We start from the raw sequence: 22,218 nt of genomic DNA on the forward strand, positions 1-22,218 counted from the left end.
GCATACAAAGCTCAGGACTGCTGTTCATGTTCAGTTTCCTACATGTTCATGGTTTTGGTAAAAATAAGTAAACGTGTCTGGTTTCATGTTACTGTTGACTTTTTCAATATTTAACTCCACGAGCCAATATTGTAGGAAGAAAAATGAAATATGTTGTCAATTCGTGTTTTGTTGACAGTTCAAGTATGACCGTTTTGTGATGGTTCACTTATTTAAGAATTAAAATCAGATTTTTCTTTCTAAATATACTTGCTGTTGCAGGTTAGTAGTATGTCTAATTTTTAGGAGACACGTTATCAAGTGAAGATGTGAGAATTATAATTACAATGAGAGACTAAAACATTGATATTAGAAGATTCTGAAAAACCCCGGATTACACTCAGTGCCTCTTTATTTATGTCCAATTCCAGCTCGTTTGAACCACACATCACTACCGTATGCTTCAGCATCATTCAGCATTGTTCAGCATTGTGCCTATGACAAGTAAACTATAGTTAAAAGTGAAGGTACGGTTAAAAAAAATAAGCTAACTTTAATTGCAGGTTTGTGACAGGATGTGAACTCCAATCCCCTGCATGAGTCTGAAGTGCTACATGAACATCCACGTCGACCTCCACACACTTTATGCCTCGCTACATAAGCGGCGGCTTCCTGTATTGGATGTAAATCATGAGGTCATCAATCATCCAATATGGACGTAATTCTTCAGATACTGGGTTGAAAAAAGATCCAACTTTAAGTCATGAGGTTTTCATATGATGACGACAAAACAATGTTAGTTTAACAATTTGCATTTCATGGCTGATTTCATTATTTTTAGATTAAAGCTGTTAAAAGTGATATTTTGAGTCACTATATTAAATTTTGGGACCTTTTTTTGGGCATGCTCAATAAATTTTCACCTTTTTTTGTCTTTAGGAGGCAAGTACAGTATACCAATAAAAATAAAAATATTTATAATGATATAATAAGAGTAATAAAGAAAAAAGCTTTTACTCTCAAGAGTTGAATTTGATCAGAATACACAGGTTGGGAGCTTTCTTGAAGACACACACACTCAGAGCTTTTAGGGAGGTAAATATTCAAAGCCTGTAGCTCTTTGTTCCCACACTTGCACACCTTTTCCCAGCGCCTCAGTGTGTGAAGTCCAAATGAAACAGAGATATTCATGGCTCCTCTCCATGAGCATAAAGACCTGGACCTCCTGCCCTGGCCATTCAATTAGCCACAGTGGCCAGTGTGTGTGTGTGTGTGTGTGCTCCTGTGTGTGTGTGTGAGTGCAAACTATTGCCCTGTCTGAGCAGCCAACCTCGACTAAGGGCCAGGCTCAAACAGCGGCTTAAAGCTAACCAGGTCACAGCTGATGGTGTGAGAACCGGGGCTGTGCACAGTTTAGAGTGTGTGTGTGTGTAAAGAAGAGAGAAAGAGCACAAATCACCCTCTAAACCTTCTATATTTCAGTGTTTATGCAGGTGTGTTGCCAAAAGCAAAACCTGCTACCTGACAAGTTTTCCCATGATGTCACTGACAGGTTGCAAAGGTGTTAAATGTGCGCTACAACTTGAGTTTACGTGCGTGTGTGTGTGTTTGGTTTATTTTAGTCAGTTTTTTTTTGATGGAAGTGGCATGCGTACGTGCTCGCCCTGCCGATGTGGCCGTGTCTTTCAGCAGCGTGTGCGTCTGTTTTCAGAGGCAGTCAGGCTACACTGATTTTCTGCAGTAGTGGTTGGGTAATCAGAGCCCAATTCTGTTGAATTACTCCCTCCTAACACTTACACATAAAGGCAAGTTATGACTCTTTCACCTTTTAGCTACTTGACAGAGAGTTCACGGGGGAATGAAAGTTTATTTATGTTTGGCAACATCTGTGGAAACCTTCCCTTTTTTATTTGATTAATCTAGTAGAGTTTGTCGAAATTAAATATATGACTGAAAAATATGCAGGTATAAGACAGTGTGAGGGAAAGTGTTATTAGACATTGATGAATGGATAGCTTGAAATTTGTAAAATATGAAACTTAGGGGTGTAATTTATTGTCAGAATTCCTTAAAATTCTGCCGAGGTTTGTTTAGTTGCCTTGTCATCAGAATAACTGTCATTAATCAGGTATAAAGACCAAACATTTGCTGGTTAAAGCCTTTTAAATGTGTGGATTTTCTTAATTATTGGTCGAACAAAACAATTTGAGCTCTGGTACCTTAATGAGCATTTCTCATTAATTTGGACTTTCAATTGACATAATACATGGTTGTGTGAGCTATGAAAATAATCATTGGTTGTAAAGGCCTCAGTATGCTTTAAACAAAGGACTATTTGGATCATCTAATAGTGTCTGAAACACCTTTCTGACAGCAAAATTGAGATCTAGGTCCAATAATCTTTGTAACTTTCCGAAACCAACAGTTATCACGCAGTCATTGGCCAGATGTGCAGAGATGTGACAGTAAGCATTTTAACTTTTCTCCCAAGGTCTCTCCCTTCTCATTTTTGCTTCCTTTGTTACTTTGTTACCATGAATGCTTTTGAGGAGAGACTGAGGAGCTCAGTATTCCTAAAAAATACACCCGTATTGGATTATTTTGATCTCATAATTTAGTGCCAATGCAGGAAGTAGTGTTCCCTTTAGTATGTAGTGAAGTGGAGTGTAAGGGTGTGGAGACCAGAATTTGTGTCCAATGACAGACATTCAGTGCTAACCCTAATCCTAACCCTAACGCCCTAACCCTGTTTGCCTTTTTATTAACCATAACCACAATCTTTCCCTAAGCTTAACCAAGCATTTTAGCTCCCTATCTTTAATCATAGTTTATTCGCCATAACCAAGACATTTCCCTGATGTTAATCATATTATAGTTGACCTGTGCAGATATTTATTATAGAAAGTAAGAATTTCAAAGATGCTGGCATTGGACGTTTAAAGACGTCACTGAGCGTAATCCAGCATGTGCAGAATCATTCAAAATTGTTGTTCGTCCATTGCCATATTCCCTGTTTGTACAGTTCATGGCGTCTTGTCCCTCCCTGTGAAAGAAGGCTTTCTGCTCCATCCGACCTTTTAGTGTGACTATAAACCCATTTGCCTTTAGACATGTTAAGACGTCATGTTGTATGATCCAGTTTGTTTGGATATTAAACCCCATTAAAGGATGTGGCTGGCAATTTTCTATATTTTTCTTATCGTCAACAAATCTCATATGCAGATCCAAACCAACAGTGAATTACAGGTATTGTGTGTGCGTATCAAAGCCTGATATGTCTTATTCCTCTGTGCCGTAGACCTCTGTTGTACGTCAGTGAGCTACACTGATGCACTGAGTGACATCTTCCTTCGCCATGAAGATTACAGGCACGTTACTTTGTGTAGAATTTGTGTAGAAACGGCTCCAAACACTAATAACAGCGATCACGTTTTCAGTCTCTGGAGAGTAGTTAGGTGTAAGGCAGACGCCAATGAGCATGTGCAGGTACGCAGTTTCGTTTACAGAGCTTTACTAGCTTGTTGTGCTACATATCACAACCTCTTGACTTTGTTTTACAGTGTAAATTTCTCATAGAACTTCAGTTCCAAGGTGACCATTGTCTTCTTGGCGATGGAACATGTCACTCAGCGCAATGTTATGGCTCACTGACATGTTTTTAATAGTTTTTGGACAACAATGGAGGTCTTTGGCACAGAGGAATAATAAGGCCTTAGATACACACAATACTTGTAAGCAGATCAACTGATTTTTGGTTTGGCTCTGTAAATTAATTGACAGTAAGAAAAATATAGAAAGTTGCCAACCATAACCTTTAACAAGCAAGCCCACAGACATTTATTTTTTATGAAATTCTGGTGAAGATCTCCAAGTTTCCAAAGATTCCACCATCAAATGGTGGACATCCACTCCGTGAAGCCCTAAAAACATGAAATCAATGTAATCATCATATAGTTTCAATGAGGGCTTGAAACAAGCCGATACAGAACATTTTCTATACTGTCGGCCTGTGCAGAATAAGAGGATTTAATCAACCATAAAGAAGGGAATCAAAACGCCAAAAAAACCCCTCTGTGTTAAAGTAGTTTAGGTAGATCTTGAAACAGGCATTCACTTTAAATAATGAAAGTAGATATGCACTTGAAAGGTATTTAGAAGTTTCAAGTAGCTTCCTCCCTAAGGTACTTCTCCAGAAGCAGTGAGAATAAAAAAAAAGGGAGTTGTGGCAGGAAAAGTGAAAGATCTACATCTATGCTGCAGCATTTCTGCACTTTCTGAGATATCACTTGTTATCAAGCAAGGAATATGGCATCTTCTTCCTCGGAATTCCTATCCAAGTTTTTTTTTTTTTTGGTAATAAACTTTATCTGTTTATTTCCAAGAACCTGAAGATGTAAACTATATCACTTCCTGGAAACAAATCTCCACCAGTATTTTTCCTAGGAAAGGCCTTTTATCGACGTCAGGTGTTCGGAAAGTTTGGATCATAAATTGGCAATGACGTCTATTAAAACAGACATTTATTCATAATGTCAAAGTCTCACAGTTACTTTAAAACTTGAACCCTGACAAACCACCTTCCTCTTCCTCGGTGACAGGCATTTCCCACCATCAGAGACTGTATAGTGTGTATTTCTATAGTCTGCCATTCCCAAAGTTGACGGAGTGTGAAGACATATAATTGCTTCATGAAACCTAACTAGGTGATATGAATAATCTGTCAGTGGAGGAGGCAACCCAGCCTCCATGCCAATCACCGAGGTGTCCCGGGGTAGCGGAGCGTGGCCAAAACCATACCTGTCCATCCGGAAAAAAACATATCTGTCCCTCAACTTCCCCTTTTCCCTCAAACCGCTGTTATCAGACCACAGGGTTGAGTGTGTATGTGTGTGTTAGGGAGTGTGTGTGTGTGTGTGTGTGTGTGTGTGTGCAGTCAGTGGAGACCCCTCTATATGCCACAATGATCACCTCCATATCAGATAGAGAACTAGCCACTGATTGGTGTGTGTTTGTGTGTTTGTATGTGTGTATGTGTGTTTTTTCCTCAGACTGGTACAGAATTCAGAATTTTCCACAAGACAGCAAGAGGGAAGACAAAAGACAAGCCGAAGGGAAACAGTTTTGATAAATGCTCTGATAACACACACACACACACACACACAAACACACACACGTGCTCGCTTGCTCATGCTGGTGAAGTTTGAGGTCAGTCTTTGGTGAAAGTACACTGTGAACAGTTTCAAAAAAGTAACTAGATACAAGAATAATTGAATTATTCAAAAAGCAAAAGACAGACAGACACATGAAAAAGAAAAACATTTATTTAATTAAATCTTGTAATGAGGTTTATGTAAAGTCGGTGCGTCCCAACCATCAGAACCATACGGAGGCTGTACAAGGACACTGGACATTTGCTACTGGTGGCACTCTGCAAAATCAAAAAAATCAAATTTAATAATGTAAACTCATCTTTTCTCATACTTCCTGCCACCCATATAACAGGATACTGATTTTGTACTAAAACATCCGTCTGTACATGAGGTCGACTGTCATCATGAGCTACTTGATCTGCGTGTGTTGTGGTTAGAGCTGGGCAATGTATCGATATTATATAGATATCGTGATATGAGACTAGATATCGTAATGTCGTGATGTGGCATAAATGTCGTCTTTTCCTGGTTTTAACGGCTGAATTACAGTAAAGTGATGTAACTCTGAACTTACTGGACTGTTATATTCATTATATCCACATTACTGATGATTAATTATCAAAAAATCTCATGTAAATATTTTGTTAAAGCACCAACATTCATCCCGACAGTATTGTCACAATATCGATATCGAGGTGTTTGGTCAAAACTATTGTGATATTTGATTTTGTCCATATCGCCCAGCACTATTATTATTACTATTACTGTTGCAACTAGCTAGTTGACATGAGCAAAAATTAATAAGAGTTTCTTAGGAGGTTGTTGTTTGTGTTGTAATATCCAAATGTTTTAGCCCTGACTCCAAGGACAACAGATTGGCTTCCTCTGTTTCATGACTCTTGGTTGCAGATCAGCTCCAAAAGGGAAACAACCAGAGTCCAACAACCAAAAACCTAAAAATAATTTTAAGTTCTTCTGAGAGCAGCTTTCAGGTGGCGGCTCATTGGTGGCCTAAACTCTCACCCTTTGTTTTTGATACCATGTGAGCACCACCATAAAAAGTTCCATAATTCCCATTGTTCATACAAAATAAAGCTGAGTTTGCAGCTAACGCTAAGATAAAGCAGGACTGTTGAAGGCAGCGCATGTAGAGCAGAACTGGCCTTCCCCTCAGCGTTTGGCAAAACGTGAGAAACGCAGACACAACAAAATACATATTAAATAAAAAATTATTTCTTAAGGTTCAGCTCTGGGCTGCTCGGTTTTCACTGAATCTATTTACAGGATCATGGCATACAGTGGTCACTACATGTGGTAGCATGCCGCATGTTGTTCAGGATGAGTTACGGTGCCCAGAAATGCTTTACTATATATGTTCTCAAAGTTTTTATGAAAAAAGTTGTGCATAATTTGAAACAGTATGGGTACCTTTCTTGTGTGTGTGTGGTCCAGGTATTCCTCATGTTGTGGGGACTCGCCTCCCTAATGGAGGACAAAAAGCATTAATTTTAGGGTGAAGTCTTGGTATAAAGTTAAGGTAAGTTTAGATTTATATATTAAGATTTATAATAAGGATAGGGTTAGGGTTAGGCATATGGTGGTTATGGTTAACGTTAGGATGAGTCTCTACGAAACGAATGTGAGTCAATGTAATGTCCTCTGAAGTCATGTAAACACGACTGTGTGTGTGTGTGTGTGTGTGTTTTCAACTATCCATGAATGGACAGAGGAGAGTGTCAGCGTTCCAGGGTAGTAACAACCGTGTTGATTAAAAAATGACCAGAAACAGAAGTCAATGTTATTATTTCCAGTTTGTATTTATATATTTTGGCACATGCGTTCCTATCACGCTCTCAGTGATGTAAACAGTGTGCCTGACCGACTCGAATCCTCCAGCTTTCCTCCAATCCGGTGGGAATACTCATAAACACTCAACCCTGATTTCCATCTTTCTCGCTAAATTTCTCCCTTTGCATCATTTTATACATGTTTTATCCAAAATTCACTCCACCATATTTGATATTTTTGTCTGCACAACATGATTTTTTGCTGATTGACCCACTGGTGGCTCAAACAAAGTCGAAGAGGTTAAAAACAAAGACATTCTCATGTTCGTTACAATTAGTCTCTTAAAACCACAGCTTTATGTCTATCTTCTAGACACTGTAGAAGATTCTGATACGTGATCACTTTTGAACGTGTTGAGTAAGCCTTCAAAACAATAATTTGAAATCAAGATGACACATAAAGCTCTCAAATAAACAATTAAAGCACGATATCATCATCACACTGGCAGAATGAGCTTTATTATTTTCTCTGCACTGAATTTCACGTCATGACTTTAAGCAGTTTGCAGCAGTGAAAATTAGCGTACACCTCCATGCCTCTTCCCATGATCCCCTGCTTTAACCACCCCCTCCCCTATATATCCCCTCCACCCACCCACCCACCCACCCACCACATAAACCCGAGTCACTCGGCCGGCCTCACCGATCTTATCAAGTCTTTTTCATTTACTATGCTGAACTGCCCTCCATGTGTCATTATTGAGCACACACACACACACACACACACGGACTCACTGCTTGCATATATACACACACACACACACACACATCCGCATGCAGAGATACACACACACACACACACAAAATCACAAATACGGGGGTACATTTGCTTTTCTGTCCGCTGTGAATGTGTGTAACGTTTGGTTCATAGCTCGTGTGTATTTATCTGTTGAAATGTTCCTCGTGTGTGTGTGTGTACATGTGCATTCAGACGTGTGTACATTGTGTACTTTTGCAGCTATGTGTGTGTGTGTGTACAGTATACAGCGTGTTTGTTTTTATCAGAGATCTTTAAGCTGGGTCATGTGTTGTTGCTTCACATTTCATCATCCTGCGCTCTTATCTGCTGTTTTCATACACAACTGCTGTAATACTGTTATAACACACACATACACACAATATTCTAGACTCCCACCATATAACGGTAAGCCGGTAAAGATAGTTTGTAGGAGGGAGAATGAAGAGAAAGGAGGCAACAGCAAAAAAAAAAAAGGGAGGAAAAGCATTGACAGAGGGATAAGAAGGAAGGGAAGCAGCTTCTATCTAATGTTGTTGTTTTTGTCGTCGATGTTGGCGGCTGATGTGGCCAGACAGAAGCTGGAACCTGTCAACGATGTGAGGAATGAGGTCTCTCCGATCTCTTCCACTGATTATTTTTGTCCTCGGACACACGCACATATCTCTCCCTGCACGCTTCACATAGTGTTGTTTTGTCTGTAGTGTCTTAAAATGTGAAAGGTTTGTGTGTTTGTGCGTCTCCATACCTCTGCCCCCGGGGGTTACCGCCGGGTCATAACGGCTGATCTACGTCCTGATATATATATATATATGTGTGTGGTTTGAAGCTGACACTGGCACAGATTTTGAATTTTGAACCGAGGGTCAATTTCTATAAAACTGGAATCTGTATTTTCCTAACTCCTAAAAAAATGATGTTTGAATTACAGCAAAAATGGCAGAACATCTAAATTTGAGCTTGAGGTGTCGTCTCACACGAAAGCAAGGAACTGACCCCATTTCTCGATTGATCGTGTGGCAATTACCTTTCATTTCTACCTTTCTTTAATTGGTAATTTGCACCACTGTTGTAGGATAAAAAGTTTAATTGTCAGGGCTTTTTAGTGATGTGGCTCATTTACTTTGGCCAAATTTAGAGGCCCTTGAAGATGGGCCCTGTGTCAAAAATTCAGTAATCAAGGGTAACTTATTTTACAGAGACGGTGGTAAGAAAAAGTTGGTTTAGTTGGTAACTACCCAGTCATTATATTTGGGTTCTTACATAGTTGTTAATATGCAAAAATTCTTGATACTCTTGAAAATTCTTCATCTGACAGGAAATACTTAGTTTTTTAGTGTGTACTTTTAAGTGACAAACTACATATAAGAATTTCTTAAAAACTAATAATGAGCACATTTCCTGTATACTACCTACTTACGTAACCCTTCCAAACAAATGTGTTAAGAATTAACAGTTACACAACAGCTACTTTTCGGGAATTATTGAAAAAACCCTAATATACAGCGTTTGACGCACAAAACAACACACTGGAAACTAAATATTTTCTGTCAGTTTAAGAGTTAAGAGTAATAACTCAATTGTATCTATGAACTAAAAACAATTGTTTTTCTTATAATTTATACCAAATTGCACCACATTCTCTGTAAAATGTCCTGAAAATTAACCATTAAATACCTGTAAATTACACAAAATTTTCCACGATATTAGTATTAAATTGAAGGCCTGTAAGACTTGTAAAATAAAGCATTACTCAATCAAGTTATCACAAACACAGCAAACCTGGGGTAAGGTGGTATTCCAGTGAAGAAATACTGATTGGTGTCTGGGGCTCCTTGCAAAATTCAGTTTGGCTCAATAGGGGCCCACAGCTCATATTTTCCACAGGAACCTCTAGTGATTTAACGGTTTAATGGTCTTACATTATTATTATGCATAAAAGCTATCTGGCTTTGTTGATGTAACCTCATGACTACTACAACTTTACCTTTCTGCATAATATGTAGAATATTCCCTGGAAGACCTACTGTATATTTAGACTGAATTACAGGTCTTTAACTTCTGTTAAGTAATGTCACACAATGTTATTTGTTGGCAGAAGACATGTACAAAATAAGTTGCTGTTTTGTTCCTGTGTTTGCTTCCACTGTCCAAAGGCTTCTGAACCAATATTAACCTCTGGCTTTGAGCCATTTCTGTCTTTCGCCGCTTGGCTACAGTACTTTGCTGCCTCAGAAAGCTGATGTTTTGTTTTTGTCTGGTGACAAAGATTGTGTCAAACCCTTTGTTTGAATTAACTGTTGCAAAAGACAAAATGGTTTTTTGACCTTGAAGGAAACCGGTTGATACTAGTTGCCGTTATCAATAAAGGCATTTTAACTTTTTGCACTTAAATGAAGCAGTGCGTAATGGATTTTGGAGGTATTCACTCCCTTTTGTTGTGGGCAGATAAAAAATGTATTGCCTCACTTTTGCTGTTGATTTCAATGCCTGCCACGACAGGAATGGAGAAAAACCCTGCACTTACTTTATTACAGCTCTAGTTTAAACACACTGTATCTACATTTTCAGATAGAAAAGCAACGAGCTGCCAGACTGAATTACCTCCTGCTGACACAAATCCTATGACGGCAACTAAATCTGAACAGATTTACACTTGAAATTTGACTAAACAACAGATTTGACCAATATTCAGTATTTAAATGCAACTTTTTTCTAGTTTGAGAGAAAAAATACCAATAAACTGATGTGTGTTCATCTTTAAACAGGCCAGGACACAGTAACTTGAGTCAGAATTCAATATTTAGTCTCCTTGTGCTGTTAATACGAATCCTAATATGTCTGCTCTGAATATCCAGCTCTGTTCCTCCGGTATGTGGAGGCTCCGGTGAGACTTTCTGCCCAGGAAAAAGCCTTCGCTTGCACTTCCTGCCTGAGCATCTCAGCTCCCATGAGCCCTTTCTCTGTCTGGTTCTGTCCAGTTGCCCCAGCCTCTTGCCTCAGTCTGACTCATGGGAGCCTTTCCCTTCCCAACACGCAGCTCGGAAGCTGATTGGATGATGACTCTAATCATCGTCGGAGGAGAAGGAGGGATGGGGGGGGGGGAGCCGAGTGCAGGGGCGCATAATGGCTTCCGATTTTGGGGAGGAAACGAGATGTAAATGAGGTAATTATGTGTCTTAACGAGGGCAAACAGCGTTGACATTCTAGCCCTGGTAACCAGCGTATTTATAGCCCATAATAACCTTAAGTGGGACTGGCTGGAACGCTGTCAAGGGAATTAGAGCAGTCTGAACAGCGTTGCTTTTGTTTTTATTAGGGTTGTGTGTTTGAAATCAGCAAGGTTTGACTTGGATTCTTCCATCGAACTGGAAAGAATGATATTGACAGGCACAGCTTTGAGCTTTGAGAGCCCAGCAGACTTGTCCAACCTCCCGGTATTTGGAAAAAAAAAATTCAGATTGAGAGTTTTTGGTAGAGAAAAAAAAAAAAAAGCAGGATGAAACTTTAATCCCCCTTGTGGAGAAATACAGAGAGGTTGTCCATCTTGGCGGCCTTTCATGTAATATGTATACGACTAGGGGAAAATATTTTCACTCCATGATTTTTATATTTGTCTAACTAGTTAGTGTATAAGAAGTGTTTAAGAATCAATCATGAGTCAATGAAAACAAAGAGCGGTCCATAATCAGATTGAGTTTCAGTGATTTTTGGCTCCTTCAACACTCCTTTCCCCCCCTTTTTTTCCTCCAGATTGAACTCGAGCAGTTATGGTTCTTTTGTTTTTAAAACATGACATAAAAGGTTTGATTTTAAAATGAATGAACTGAACTTGAAGCCCGGTCGGGGGAGGCCAGCAGAACTGTGGGTAACTATATTGGCGTTAGGATTGTGCCGAGTGCAGCAGAAATGTTTTTTTTTTTTTTTTTTCTGATGGAGTAAGCACAAGGGGCTTTGGAGTTCACCCTATTTTCATATTCTCTCATACATCCATTTCCCTCCTCTACCGATTAAAATGAGAATTCAGACAGCCTTCCTGCGATGGCGTTGCACAGTAGGATTATCATATGGCGCTGAGGGGTTTTCTGAAGTACAAGTGAGGAGATAGAGTGAATTTGTTTTTGAAGAGCTGGACGTTCTCTTGTCGGAGATCAGAGATCCTGAGCGACTTGTTTCTTCTTTTTTTTTTTGTGAGGAGGGGAAATTACAGGAAGTGCTTGCGTTGGGGGATTTTTTTATTTTCGTGTGAATGAACTTTTGCATGTCCCCGCTGTGAGTTAACTACTGAAAGTGATGTTTGACGTGTTAGTCAGACTGAGTCACGGTGACGCTCGACACTATTTCAGCGGCTTCACCTCTGTGTTAGTAAAGGCAACACCAGTTTCACCTGAAAACCTTTACCTGCAGCCTTCCGTGGTACAGATATTAAGCAACCCCCCCCCCCCCCTCCTCACCATCCCTCCCTCCCTCCCTCCCCCGCCCACCACCACCTCACCTCACCCCTCCCGCCAGTCTCTCTTTCCGATGGCACTCAGCCGTTACGTTCTCAAGGGAAGGGCAGACTGCTGGCGCCGCACTGTTTGGGCTCTCGCTCTATCTCAACACACACACACACACACACAAATGCAAACACACAAAACAGAGTCACACACACACACACACCTTCCGCAGGTACACAGGTACTCACACAGCAAATTAAGCATATTGTTGTGTTGCCTCCAGCGTTGAGAGGGCGAAAAGTCATTTGGAGGTTTTGTTCTCAAACCATGTGAGGAGTTTTGGTCTTTTGTACTGCGGTGGAGGCTTACTGGTTATACTGGTGCTCTCTGGTTGGCTAATAAAGCCAATGAAGACATGAGACCATGACATAACATTCTTTGAAGGATGATCAGCTCGATAGTCATGGAGAAATATTAAGTAATCTACAACCATGATTTATTTTATTGCTTTTTTTTGGGATGTAATTCTGCATGTTTAATCTTTTAGTTAACTGGATGTTTTTATGTTTTAGTACTAAAACTCTGTGGCACAACACACACAATAACAATTAATGCATGAATTACTTTATTAGTCCATGCATTCATTCATTATTTGAGCTGATTAGTACTTTTTTAACCCTAATATTAATGGGCACAAAGGTTGTTTCACCTCTTTTGTAAAAGCTGACATAGTTTCTGTCCCTAAAATATATAACAAAACTTATTTTAACTTCTATAAAAGTCTTTGCATGTATGCATTTTATTACACAGTGTACAATTTAGTTATTGTAATTTGTAATATGTATATATCATATACTGTATATGCTTATTGTAGCATAGTATACTTATTTCACTATGTACTGAGCATCTTAGGTACAAAAATATCCTTTGGGATGAATAGAAAAGTTAATCTGATCTAACTGAAGTTTTTAATCTGATAAATCATAGCTGCAGAGGCAATTAATCTAATTACATATTTAGTAAATTAGCAAATAGCTGCAGAAAAAATATCATCTAAATTCCCTTTCTGTTTACTGTATTTCATGCAGTTCAATCATTTCCTTCATGACAAGGAAGTTAATAGTTTATATATTCATTCATATATTTTAGAGCGCTCCAATTTGGTTTTTGCAGAGGTAAATCTGTAAAAAGCAAAAACAATTATGCATTTTTTTTTTTTTTTGATGCAAGATTTTGCCACAAGATAGATACGTGACTCGTAAAAACGACTGGGGATCTGTAGGTACTGGCTGGCAGAGCTCGCAGTCAAAAATCATCAAACCCTCATGAGTTATGGAGGACATAAAAAGAAAGTTTAATATTCAGTGAAAACCTGTCCGACTTTTCTTTCTGTGAGCTTTTCATTTCGAGCGCAAGATCAGATCAGTGTTTATGAATCGGACACTTGTCTGGTCCTCGCTGTGGTGTAAGTGGTTTAGCAGATTGAATGAAAGAGAAAATAGAAAAGTGGTCTGAAAGGAGAAAAATATTCATGACACTTGGAGTGACCCTCATGTGAATCGCAGCCTCCTTCGGCTGCACGGCCCAAGAGTGTTTTTGTGGTTTGTTAAAGCTTATTTGACTTTTGACAATAAGTTTAAAGTACGATGTTTAGCTGAGGTAACGCAGGATTATTTTTCCAGCCTAATTTGAAGCAGTAGGCTCTCTCTCTCTCTCTCTCAGTCTCGCTCCCTCTGCTCTCTTATACTAATCCACAGTCATCTTGATCAGAGGCAGACACCGGGATTTGACGGAAAATTTAACAAATAAACTCTGATGCTTTGGATAACATTCCCCTCCGATTGACCCGACCCCCGTGACCTCTGAGACACTCTGGTCGGGGTCGTGACCTCGTGGTGGCAGCGTCAGAGGGGCCTCAGTGTGTTGGTTTGGCTTCCATGTCCTGACCTGAAGGAAAACATACAAAAAAAAAAAAAAAAAAAAAAGCCCCGTCCAGTCCACTTCAGGCCAAATTCCACCTCCGACTCTCTGAGACATCAGAGTGGCATGAAACCAGACTCTTTACAGTAAGTCACACTGGATGTATGAGTGTGACTTCACGTCCCAAATGAATAGTTTTTGGGGTGAGATATTTATATTTGTAAGTTTAATAAGGGTTTTCCATAAAATTATAGGTGTAATACTGTAAAATTTACATTTTGAAAAAGACACTAAAACATGAGATCCAACAACAACTTCTACTACTGCTAATGATTATAGCCATTTCCATTAAAATGTCATTTAATTATTGCTGTTATAAATAAAATAAAACTGTATATATATATATAAATAATAATAGAAAAACCCTAGTTTGAGTTCTATTGTGGAGTTCAGGTTCCATTTTGCAAATAAAAGGTGTTTTTGTTCTGAATATTTGCATCAAATCAAATATTTTAATAAAGCGTAAAGAAAGGGCACTTATATAAAAAACATTTATAAACTCCTTATGGAGAAGTTTAAGGCTGCATCTAGTAATTATTTTCATTATTGATTAATCTGTCGATTATTTTCATGATTAACTGATGTAATTGTAAGAAAATAGTGAAAAGTTATCATCATAATTTCCAAGGTAGCATCTTCATTTTCTTGAAATAAATTGAAAAAACAGTCAAAACCCCAAAGATACTCAGTTTACTAAAAGAAAAGTGTCAAATCCTCACATTTAAGAGGTTTGCACTAGAGGATATTTGGTAGTTTTGCTTGTCATCAGTTATCCAAACAGTCGACTAATCGCCTGATTATTCCAGCTGTAGAGTTATTGATGGCGTGAAGATAAAGATATACGACCTGTCCATCACGCCCCTATGACTGTGTGTGTAGATGCAACTGGTGTGTAGCAGATTTTGTAATTGCATGTACGTCAACCTCATGTTCACACACTGTATGTCTAAAATGTCTGAAATGCTGAATTCCAGGATTGAGGGCGGAACTTTTGACCCTGGACAGGTACAGTTCATGACGCGGGAGAAGACAAAGCACTAGATGTGCCCTGTTGATAAAAAAAAACCCCAATGTGATGCATAAAGAAAGAACTTGACAGGAATGAAAACACAACCAGCCTCAGTGTCTGCGCTGATAAAGAAAACCATTGTCTCTAAAAAATCATCACATTTGTCTGACACTGCTCGGTCAGCAATTACGAGATAATATCTGTAGTTATGAATATGGAGTTAGAAGTTTTAAAAAGGTGTATATTATAGGGTTAAACTGATGTTGTACTGTCAGCTGTTAGATGGGGCTGTTTTAGACGCCAGCTCCTTTCACAAATGTTATTCTTAAATGTATTAATTTTTTATTAACTGTACATTTAAAAGCCAACTTTTACCTTCCCTAATGTTGAATAGTAATCATGTGTTTAGCAGCTCACAGTAAGCAGTCGTGTGTGATTTGCAGGTAAAAACTGGGCCGACGTTACGTTACGTTAAGTGAACTTATTCTCAGATGTCAAAGTTTCAACAGCATTTAAATAATTTCCAGCCAGGACTCTTTTCAGGGGTCTGGATAAGATAATTAACAGGATTGGAAAGAAGGAAAAAACATGGTTTTACAAGAGAAAATATATACATTATTTGTGGCTTTCTTCTCTTATCAGTCTATTTTATGTCAAATAGTGAATATTCCTTTACCTCTTTAGGTGTCTATAATTTTTCAAAAGCAATCAAAGACAGAAAAATCGCTCTTTGGTGGAACTCTTCATCACTTATTGACACATGACATTTGACAAAGGGTGGCAAGTAAAAAGTAAAAGTGTGAATTGTAAATTAGTCATTTGAAAATATTGAAATATAGTCATTTAAATGCTGTTAAAACAACAGTTACATGTGATGTAGATGTCTAAAAACTAATTAAGACCAGTCTGAACATAGAGTGACTTGCAAGTCACCTAATCAATGCTTATTGGGTTTTAGTTTTAAAGTGATCAAATCTAAAGATCATATTAATCCATAAGATGTCAGCTGAGACTTCACTTTGTTGTTGTATTGTATTTATTGGGATTATGTACAGTGTTAAACATAAATGTTACCATTTGATGTGCTGCACCACAGTTAGCTTATAGCTCATTATCACCTGCGGTCCCTTAGGCAGGTCACAATTAATTAAATAAATATTAAAAAAATATTAATATATTCAGTCTTTCTGCTGTTCCCGTCTAGTTGTTTTCCGTTGGCATGGCTGTAACCCAGCGGTGTACTGGTAACGGAGGGATCGAGGACATTAGCCGGTCCAGAAAACCTGCTTCAGAGTCACTTATCCCTCCAAGAACAAAGCCGAGGTTGGATGCGATAGGCAGCACGCATACGTGTTCCCCTCCTTATCTTGTTTATGTGATGGAGTTTTTCAAACGCAAACATTTTCTTTAGATGGCACAGTGGACCTCTGCTCTGAGATAAGTATCGAATGCAGACTTAATTGCCTGAGATAGAAGCTTATTATTCCCATTAAAACGGGCGTTCGGGGCCTCGATCCCCGGGTCTCTCTGCTGCCAGAGTCTCTCTCCCTCCCCGTCTTTCATCCCTCCTCCTCCTCCTCTGCTTTTCTGCTTGTCTCTATTGTCCGTTTGATGTGGAGATGAAGGGGAAAAAAGGGCAAACAAGAACAGTTTGGTGCTGAAAAGTTGGAAAATCTGGTAACAATTGGAATGTAATGGAAGTGTTTGGAGGTCTTGTCCCCTGATGTGCTTAGCTAATGATTTTGCGGCCCTGAGTGCACCCTGTTAGGTGTGTACGTGTGCGTCTACACATCATAACGTTTCCATTTCATCTGAGGTATTTCCAGGTGATTCTTTATTTCTGTCAGTTTTTATTTTACGTCTAAATCTGTCATTTCTTTTTAATCTCTTTGACGCTTTCTGTTGATTCGTGGCTTTCTTTTCCGACTCCTAGATGCAGGAAAGACAGAAAAAGAAAATTTTGTCTTTTCTCCGTCTTTTTCTGTCTTTTCCTGTTTCTCCACCCTGAGTTCTGTGCAGCGCTGCACGGCCATTGCCTTTGTGGGATTTGTACGTCTCCGGCGGCGTTTTCCCTCGCCGGTCGGCACCGAGCCGGCATTCCTTCACGGGTTCACTGGCAATGCTCAAGTGGCTCCCTCTTAACAGCCCCCCTAATCACTCAGGGACATAATCACAGGCCACTTTGAAGTAATAGTCAATTTGCTACGAGTCCACCGTTTAACAGAACTGCTTCGAAGCAAGCCGGGGCTGCAAGCCGGCCACAGCAGATGTAAAGATAGGAAGGCCGCGCCGGTGGAGAGGATGCTTTTTTAACACTCGATTCAACAAAAGGTAGCACACACATGCTTACAAAAGTGTTTATTTTGGGCAAAGCCTTTATACAAGACCTCAGGTTGTGTAGACAAAGGACAGGTGAAGTAGATAAGAGATGGAAAAGTCAAACTTTGCAGAGACCGCCCATGTGTTCAGTTGATGAGAAGTTCACAGGAAGTGTGCAGACTTATAGCTGTCACTCAACCCTGCACGCTCTAATTGCTCACAATGACACACTGTACCTGTGATGATGTGTGTATGGCGCCCTGAAGTGAATCAGGTACAAAAAAGAAAACACCGGACGGCCTCGAGTTGGCCTATGTTTATTGTTTACGGTACTCCGGGTGGCGCCAGGCCCTGAAAAAACAGGAGCAGAAAAACACTTTGTTTTGGTGGGGAGGCTGCTCCTGTGGTTTTGTAATCGCCATCACTATCAGGGGCCCTGATCGCTTTACAGAGAGGGAGGGGAGGAGGGGAATAAAAGGTATGTTATTCCACACGGTACACAAAGGGAGGGAACAGAAAGAGAAAGAGATGTGGGTGCTTGGCAGTGTGTCTGTCTGCCCCTTTTCCTCCTTTTTCTCGCTCCTTACCAACTTCTCTCTCTTAAACCCTCCACCCCCGGCCCCCCCCCCGCCCCACCATCCAGTCTACAGCTGACTCAGGCCAGGAGTCACCCAGACTGTCTGGTCATGCAGGGTGGTCGACTTCCTGCTAGTGTGGGACTAATAGCAAGGGGCCTTTTATTAGACATCAGCGCCAAACCTCGTAATATTCCCTGCCTTCTGATATGATAGATTGTTTTGAGGCGAGGCAGGTTTTTTTGGCGTCTTTAGCATCTTGTTTTGCTTGTGTTTCACTACATGTCACAGCCAGTTGTAGCATACATAGTAGTAGTAGTAGTAGTTTTAGGCTATTTACAGTTAAAAAAGTATGTAGTTAAAATTTTCATATGAAGAGGTAAAGGTGTCACAAGCTATTGAGTTTGAACTCTTGAGGAGAGCTCTGCATTGTGTTTTGGATTTCAAGCATTTGTTTTAACGTCTCCCTCAATGACTCAAGCGTGACAGTGTTGTTTTAATTTCTCTGCTTCTGCAAGGTGAGTGACAAGGGATTCATCAACCACTCGATCACTCGTCGCTTTCGCAGGTTTGTTTTTATTGACGCTGTAGTTTTGTGTCAGTCAGTCTTCATTTTCCTCCTACTGCTGGCTCTGTGGTGCTAGCATGTTCAGATGTGTTTTTTGGGGGGGATATTTAACCCAGGAGGACTTTCACAAATCCCCTACAGTGACCCACGAGGGACAGTTTAGTTCCACCGATGAGTTAATTCATTTCAATTTTAAATTCTCAGGATTTTCCGAATTATTCAAAAAGGTGTCTCCGGCCTCCTCTGAGCACCATGAAAGGGCAAAGCGTACAGGAAACAGTGAGCTTCATGGGAAATTGTTGGCTCCTAATCATCTTTATTATGATTTAAATGTAGTCTTAGATGCGACATCGTTCACAGGCGCATATTTTTAGACAGTATCCAGTATCGCATGAAAGGAGGAAGTGTTTGCATTCAGCTATTCTTTACACGGTTATGTCAGGAATGTCAAAAGACACCTTGAGAAACAAGTTGAAACTATGATGACTTTCTCACCTACGCACAAGCGGGCCAGTCGTGTGAAGTAGGTATGACTGTCGGATTGTCCGTTACGAAAAGTTCCCACATAATCCGACGTTGGCAAAGGTGTGTTGTGAGGGAGTTTCCGTAGCTGTTCGACCATCCGACAAGCACGTCTGGCGGAGCTTCTTTACATTTCTAATCAGAAGTCAGCTTCTGAGTTGAGGCTGTTTTGCAGTCGACTTAAACGTCTGAGCTTCTGCAAACTGTCTCTGGGAAACGTTGCTTTAATTGTACAAATATAAGAATGAAACATTGGCTAATAGAAGCTTCAAACCAAAAGTCTAAACACAAGTTTTGGGCCTTAGAAATCCCCAAATCACCACTAAAAGGGTGAGTTCACACAAGTCATAATAACATGTAGTGGTACAGTGCAGAAATTAGGGATGTGCAGAGATCCCAGTATTTGTATCTGTATTTGTATTCGAATAAAAGTGGAAAGAGGCTTAAAAATCCTGTTTTATTAAACTTTTAATTTTAGAAAATTATTATGATTACTGAGCTAAACCCATACTAGCTACACCCATAACACAGAGACAGCACAGCATGTAACGTGTAGGGAGGAACTTCAAAGGCGATTATTGCTTTGCACTCTTAATTTATTGCCTATTTTTTACAACCTAACTTTGTGGAAAGGAGAAGAGGGGAACAACAGGTTATGGAGAGTCTTTAAGACCACTTTGCTTGTGTCAGTGGATCAACTTTATCTCTGGGGATCAACTTTACCCCCAACAAATAGTTTTTAAAATATTTGTATGAAACAAATATTCGTATAAAACTCACTATTTGTGCTTTGCCGAATAACGTATTTGTATCCGGGCACTCCCCCTAGTAGAAATGCGGATAGATTTGACTTTATTTAGAAGAAGTTTTGAGATATCTGCGGCTCAAAATATCAACACTAATTGCATGTGTAGATACCACTAAGGCACACCTGAAAAACATTGTTTTTGTTGTTTTTAATATGGGTGAACTGGCCCTTTAAACACCCTTTTCATTGAGACCTCTTAAAAAGCTGATCACAGAAAGATCAAAAGTCTCATTTACAGTCACACACAGTGAGACGACCGGCCGCATTCAAACCGCACCGCGCTAAATACAGATGTTACCGGCAATACTGTCATTGGCAGCGTGTCGTCGTCGAGAAAAGCCGCACGCTTCATGCCTCGTCTGCCTTACCTGTCCATGAACAAAGAGCGGCGTGTGGAGGAGGACGGCTGTGTGTGTGTGTGTGTGTGTGTGTGTGTGTGTGTGTGCAGGGCTGGTTTGGCCTATTTTCAGAGCCATTAGTGTGAGGAGTGTGTAATTCAGAGGGCCTGCGCCGTCTTTATTCACGCGGCGACATTAGGAAGTAATGAATCATGAAGAAGGTGTATTGTTCCACGCTACTCTTCCTAACACCGCTCACACACACACTCACGCCGACACACACTCACAGGTGTAGAACATCATTATCGCCCAGTTCCAATTGATGAAGAGTATTATACTGCCAAATTGATTTTCCTTACTCTGCGATCGTGATGACACAAGAAAGGAGAAGATGAAGAAAAGACGTGATCATCAACAACTTTATATTCCAATCAGCATATCTGAGCAGAATGAATAAAAAAGAATTGCACAGAAAAATGGAGCCGGGGCTCAAATCGCCTCAAATTGCTTTGCTTTTTTTTTTTTTTTTTTTTTTTTTTTCTATCATGAAATGTTACCGATTATCATGAAACGCGTAAATTGAATTCTTTTTTTCATTTAAGTAATAATTGATTTGACATTTCGGAGCACTTCAAAGGCAGTTTGGCCCGAAGGCTCTGCAGTAAATTACAGTATAAAGCTGAGGATTTACCATTAGCTGAGTGTCAAGTGTACGCTCGGCTTTCGCTTCCCCTCCCCATCTATCTTTTCCCCCCCTTCTCTCTCTCTCTGCTTCCTCCCTAACATCCTCTTTCTCTCTATCTCTTCTCCCCAAAACCCCTCTGAAATTCTAGTCAAACTTTATACAAGTTTGTCTTCACTGCCCCTGTTTGTGTGTGTTTGTGTGCCTGTGTCCAGGTCTGCCGTTTTATTGTAACACTATAAAAGGCACGGTGTGTTTATCAGTAAACGAAGCTCCACACAGTTCGGCGCCTCCATTATAAGTCTTTCACTTCCTTGTTTAGTTTATATATTTTTCCCGAGGAAATGCCCTTCTTTTCTGTCCGTCTTCCATGCGGGGCGCAACAACAGGCAGGCGGGTGTTTGATATGTAAATAGTCTGTTCAACAAAGTCCAGGTGCTATCTGCGGTTACAGAAGCTGATACTTTGGGCAGCGGATGGCTTCCTCGGCTTCTGAACCATGCAGACACACAATTAAACACAGTGACTGTGCTTGGAGCAGTGTGTCAGGCTGATATTTTTCTTTTCACTAAAAAAAAAAATCACATCTGGTCTGGTCAGTGTCATCCTCCTTTGATACGATGCATATAATGCAGCGTGTTTGATTGCACGGTCTAATCGATAATACCTCGCTTATCTATGAGGAGTCCGAGCGGATCGATACCTCGGTAATCAATTCGTCGATGCTACTTGTTTAATATCGAGATACGTTTTTAAAAATGTATTTTAACAGCTCACGCAACAGTATTTTGGTAAACATTTCAACTTAAGATGTTTTTAATTTTTACAAAATTTTTGTAGTTTTTGGTGGTAGTTTTGCCGAAACGGGTGTCAGGTGTCTCTCACGATAATACATAAAATACTGTGAAATACGTGTAAAATACTGTATGTTTGTTGGTTTTGAATTTTTCAGACGACCTGAAGGATGAAGTCTTTCTTTATGTGTCGACTTCTACTTCATTGGCTCCATAAACTACTACAAAAAACCTACCGGATCACCTGAAAAATGTGTATGAATGTCACAAAGCTGAAAACAGGGCAGGTTGGCATTTTGGAGATACATGGTTTTCACAGAGCAGTGACCACAATGTAAAATCCCTGATTAAAACAGTTTTAATTGTACACATTGATGGAATTTCACACAAATATTTATGAAAATGTTTTACTATGATTATTATTGTTGCTATCCTGAGATTCACTGTACTGTATTTACAGTTTTGAGGTACT

At 39.7% G+C, this 22,218-nt stretch overlaps 1 long non-coding RNA gene across 1 annotated transcript in view; it reads right to left on the bottom strand.

The window, feature by feature from the left end:
* Positions 1 to 5,284: 5,284 nt before the first annotated feature.
* The window catches only part of LOC137176036 (uncharacterized), a 280,115-nt gene continuing 263,181 nt past the window's right edge, over positions 5,285 to 22,218 (bottom strand). Inside the window, exons 4-5 of the long non-coding RNA XR_010925778.1 lie at positions 6,558 to 6,611; positions 5,285 to 5,407 (exon numbers count right to left, since the gene is read on the bottom strand). This is a non-coding gene — a long non-coding RNA (uncharacterized lncRNA). The remainder of the gene's footprint in view (positions 5,408 to 6,557; positions 6,612 to 22,218) is intronic.

The sequence above is a fragment of the Thunnus thynnus genome, chromosome 23 (genome assembly GCF_963924715.1).
Source record: "Thunnus thynnus chromosome 23, fThuThy2.1, whole genome shotgun sequence".
NCBI classification, from domain to species: Eukaryota; Metazoa; Chordata; class Actinopteri; order Scombriformes; family Scombridae; genus Thunnus; species Thunnus thynnus.